Source organism: Phaseolus vulgaris, chromosome 3 (genome assembly GCF_051622355.1).
Source record: "Phaseolus vulgaris cultivar YP4 chromosome 3, ASM5162235v1, whole genome shotgun sequence".
Lineage (NCBI taxonomy): Eukaryota > Viridiplantae > Streptophyta > Magnoliopsida > Fabales > Fabaceae > Phaseolus > Phaseolus vulgaris.
In genome coordinates, this window is record NC_143500.1 from 49332767 (window position 1) to 49338766 (window position 6000).

Below are 6000 nucleotides of genomic sequence, written 5' to 3' on the forward strand. Positions count from 1 at the left end.
ACATTTCAACGGGTTGAATTTTCACTTTTTTTGTAAAAAACACATATTTTCCAAAAGGATTAAAATCAAACAATTTTAGATCATTACATGGATTAACAAATTTAAATACATTTAGACACGCAACCAACAATAAATATTTTCATACATTTCATTTGGATTTAGACACATCAAAACACTTTCTTCAACAATTTGTTTATTTATAATATACGAATAATCAATTTCAATTTATAAACATAAACGGATCATAATTCAATCTGTTCCACTTTTAACAACGAATCTAACGAAAATAAGTTGGACTAACTGTTTTATCATTCCTAATAAAATTGGGGATATATTTGGACATAGAAGAGTATAGAATCATCTAGAAAATAGAGTTACTTTTTATTTTTAAAAAAGTGCAAACATATCATAAGTGGCTCTCATCATTAATTGATACAGGGTTTAAATCCCGAAAATAAAATTTCAATAAACTAAACTGAAAGAAAAATAACATTCTTATATCTCACAAAATAACTATTGACTTTTCCAAGTTATGAGTTTGTTATTATTATTACTTTTTATTATTTTGCACAATAATACCTATAAGTTGATTATATATTTTTATTTTCTTTTGATAAAAAAATAACTTTAATTAATATAAATTGTTGAATTACTAAATATTATTTAATATTAAAATATATGTTTTGCATTTGAATAAAAAAGTTAAACTCAATAAATTTTTAAAAAAGTAATAAATATAACTTTAATTAAAAATAAGTGAACATATTGTTTTTAATCTAAACCATTTCTCATATCCAAACATTGTTCAAATTCATCTCTTGAAAGGCACAAAGAAGAATTTGGTGGTGCTGTGTCTATGCAATACAAAGTCTACACTAACCTAGAATTCTGAATTAAAAAAGGAACAAGAAAAATATAAAAGAAGGATATAATCAATGTACTAGACTATAAGAAATTCAGAAGAAACAACAAAAAGTCTACAAAGTTGAGTCTATCTTTTGGTCTTCTTTTATGCAAATCTTTTTCAAGTCTAGTCCTAATTGTTTGTCTTTATTTTCCAATCTCTGTAAAGTTGAAAAAGAAAACCACTCATTTAACTTTTCTGTTGTTCGTCTATTCAACTGTCTTCTTGTTTGGAAGTCCCAATCCCTAAGAAACATTGCTCATAGCCTCATTCAATGCAACTTTTTATTTTCTTTTCTTTTCAACTTATTTGTGGAAAATTCTCTTCTTACCATAAAATTAGTGAAAAACATGTTTACGTGAAGAATGGTTTCAAAGTTTTCTACAGCTAGTATCCGTGCACCACGGGTAACAAAGAACCCATTCTCGAGGGTTGAAAAATGGCTTCAACTATATTACTTGTTTGAAGTTCAAATTTAAATTTATATTGTTTAAATGAATTCATTTATGATTTTTTTTTCAAAATATATTTATTCTTATTTATTTGATAATCCTAGAAGCCATGTTAACAATAGAATAACCATCTTACTTTCCCGTTTAAATTTTTTAAAATATTTTTTATGCGCTAAAATAAGTGATTTTTTAGAGAAACTGTATGGGATTACAACTTCACATTTAGGAATTAATTTTTCGTTCTTACAATTTAAAAAATATTATAAAAATTATTCTATTCAAACATTTTCTACCTAAACGTTATTAGAATGAATACGTTAAAAAAGAAAGTAGAGTGTCCAATGGAAAACGCGTAAAATTGAAATAAATTATTATATAAATAGTTTATAATCTTCAGTTATATTTTAGTTAAAAGAAGTTAATGTGATCCTTTATGTTAATTTCATTGTAATGACTAACGACAAAGCGAGATGTGGTATTAATGTGACATTTTCAGGTTAGTTTGATATTGTGTGATCTCTGTAGTTATTTACTAAGGTGAAAAGTATATTATGTTGGAAAAATCGAAGTAAAAAGTACAATTTACATATATGATTTTTTATTGGTTAAATGTTTGCGAGATTTGAAGACATATTTTTGGATAGTGTAGTAGTGAACTGTAGTTTCATTGTTATTGGTTCGAGTAGTTGACTAGTTTGGAATTTGGTTTCTAAGGTTAATACTACTTTGTGATTTTTTTATTGTTGTTGTGTTTGGTTTAGGACTTAATTATTGCATTAAAATATTGTTTTGATGAGGTTTTGGTTGTTTTAAGTATTTAACTGTGTAGTTTCTTTTTAATTTGATTGCACTTTGTGAGTTGATTAAGATTTTATGTCCCACCATGTGCTTGTCTATGGACTACAAGTTCTTTGTTAGTGCATATGTTGTTGTTGAATTTGTTTGTAATATATGTGGTTTATGTGTGCATATCCACATTTGATAAAGTTGTATATATTTATTGGTTACTTGAGGAATTTTTGAAGTTGTAGTTCACCTTGGAGGAATTTATAAATATTGAGAGAGTAAAATATGTTGGTTCGACATCTACATAGTCATGTGATCAAAATAAATAAAGATATTTTGATATGTTTGGGGTTCTAAAGGGAATGTAATATTTTACAGTGAATGAATTCTGGTATTTGATTGGTTGGTGTGTATTGGAAGATAGGTTGTACTTGATGAAAACCATGCAATTAATATGGTGAGCATTGCAAGGCAAAATGATGAAGTACATTTGGTTGTGGTACATATGGTTTCTAGACCTGAGGTAGTAGAAGATATGTTGGAATATAGGTCTAATTAGGATAATGGGCTTGGATGTGGTAACATAACTATATAAAGTGTGTAGAGTAATGACACTAAGTTTGGGAATGCGGTCAATGAGGAGACTAAGAATGAGGTTGCGACTGAGAATGTTGTGCAAAAGTGGTTGTGATGAAAAAGGGCAAGGGGGATGTGGAGGCTAATGACCCTGTTGTAGGTGATGTGAATTTAGGTGATGTGGATTTAATAAATGTGCAGTATGGTGATGGATGTGTTGGTAATGTGGGTTTAGTGGGTATGGAGTTAGGTGATGTCAAATAGAGTGATGATGTTTGTAAATATTCTACAAATTGTAGTGATGATAATGTTTCTAAATATTCTTCTTGGTTAGGGAACCTTAATAAAGAATCAAATTATGGTGTAGATGAGGATACTTGTACATGAAGAACTTATCAATGTGCATGTTGAATGTGATGTAGAAAATGAATGAGTTGTTGAGATAAATCTTAGGTCAACAATAAAAGTAAAAGTTGAAAAAATGGATGGTCTACCAATATTCAAGAGATTATATATTTATTTTAAGGCTTGTAAAGATAATTGTTTCCACTGGCATATGCTTTTGTTGAGGGAGAGAATAAGGAATCATAGTCATGGTTCTTGGAATATTAATTAAAGATCTGAAGGGTGTTAGAGTGTGTCTCTACACATTTATTTATGACCAACACAAGGTTTGTATTGCATTAAAGTTGTATTTTGTATAAACTCATCTCATATCCTATATGTCTTACACCTGATATGTTATGTTTTCCATTTCAAAGGGTTTGTTGCTATGAAGACAAAATCTTTTACCTAGAGTTGATAAAGGATTTTGTGTTTTTCATATGTATTCACACTTCAGGAAAAAATTTCCATAAAAAAAAAAGCTAAATAGGATAACATGGAAAGAAACAAAAAGCACATATCCACAGTCATGGGAGCAGGAGATAAGACAAACTAAGGAAGTCAATGTTGAAGCTTTCAAAAACCTCACATTGTATAAATGTGTAAGAGGCAAAGAAAAGAGGTCAATGTTGAAAAATTGTAATATGCCAACATGGATTGTCATATTTAAAATACAATACTCACATTGGAGACAATAACTTCCAAAAAGACGATCTTGTTTGGAGAAAACATGACAATGCTTGTTGAGACCAAACAGATGGAAATATGACAACAAATTAGGATGAGCCATACAAAATTGTTGACTTCTTACATGAAGATACATATAAACTTGAAGAGTTGATTGAGAATTGATACCGAGGACATGAAATGCAACTCATCTCAAAACATACTATAATTAATAGATCAGAAATAAAGTATTAAGTGTTGTTTTCTTTTTCCTACTTTAAATAATTTGTCCCAAAACATGAGAAAAAATAATTTATTTTCTCTAAAACATTCTATTGAGGCACATTTAATCCTTTGTTGTAAGTAATTTCTCTTAAACCATTTATCATTTTTTTTACTTATTTTTAATTTTTTTATTCTTTATGTTATGTTATATGTAAGTTATGAATCACTCTTTATAAGTGTAAGCATTCAGTTTCAATACAACTTTAACATTGAACTATAACATTGAGTTATGTTAAAAAGTATAATCAATCAACTATGTTAAACATTATGCAATAACATTGAGTTATATTAAGGAGCAATCAATTATGTTTCACATCACATAATAACACAAAACTATATTAAAAGACATATACAACCAATAATGATAACACAATCAAACCATAAGTGGAACTTTAGTTTTAAAATCAAACCAACTATAATAAGAACAAACATTTCTTGAACTTAGTTTTCCAATCAATTTTCTCATTATTAGACTTAAAAACTTTAATAAATCCTTATTTTTCCTATTTAAACTCAAGTCAAGCTATATTATGAAATTTTTTCATCAAAATTGGTTTTTAACCAAGTTCTCATTTATAGTTACTTATACAAATAAAACTTATGCTTGGATTGAAATTAAGCACAAGAAATTATAAAAACAACACATATTTGTGAAACTTTGCATCTTTTTCATTCATAATTTTTTAATCATTACCAAAAAAGGAAAATTTATTTCAATGAAGTTACAAATCTTAGTTATCTACAAGTCATCGATCAATCACATTTTTTTTTTCAACCCATGGTTTATGCAAAAAGTGCAACAATAATTAATATGTAATATAACTTATTCAAGACTCATATAAAGATACAATTGTAATTCTTGCCCTTAAATATAGTTGCATGATCTTCGACATAAAAGGTGGACATGATATCTTAACTACTGAAAGGTCAAGGAAGATGTTTCAAAAATTTTATGTTTATTCTATCTTCTATACTTAGCATATACTCAATATAGGACTTGAACTTCTCACGTTTCTTTGGCCAATAAAGTGGAAACCGAGGAGTGTGATCTGAGTAGCTAAACAAAGTTTTGTCTATGTTAATTTTTGGACATTTGACTTTAAGAAATATGCTTTTTAAATTCTTAAAGAAGGGGTTACCATGCTAGGAATGAGTGTTTATCCGATTTCAAGGTTATGTTTTAGTTGTTTTTTTTACATAAACTTGGTGGTTGTGGGAGTAGTAATCAATTGATGACATAAAAAAAATTAGAAAATAAAAAATTTAACTATTTGGGTGAAGTTGACTCGACCTAACATTCAAAATGGTTAACATTTGACACTTAAAGTCAGTAAAATGAAGAAAGAAATCTAGATTTTTGAATAAAAATACTCATAAATAAAAGTGAAACCATCATCATTAATGTACAATCTTTTGTATATCTTATTATTGACTTATTACTTATCAACCACAACCATATCAACTTTTAAGAACTCAAATACAAAAATATCAAGAAAAAAAATATTAAATAACTAATACATATATAAACTTGGAAGCATAATGATTTACTTCATTTCCTATGTTTACTCCACTAGTTATATCAACTTATCTATACCTTTTCCTTTAATAGTACTCCACTTAAATAATTTCCTATGTATAAGATTTTTTTTTTCTTAGTAGGAACCTTATCTATAACTATAGTCTAAAAACTATAGTGATAGTGATGGAAGAGTCCATCTTTATCGTGCCTTGGATATCAAAAACAACATTTATACTGGTTATCCCAAATGAATATATATATATATATAATTAATTGCACAGAATTGTAAAACTGATCTTATTAATCATATATATAATAATTATAATTACTGGAAGCTATAAACTAAGAATACTAATGCAATATAACGGTAAAATAGTTTAAGGGTAATAAAATATTAATTAATAATAATAATAAAATCTGAATTAATA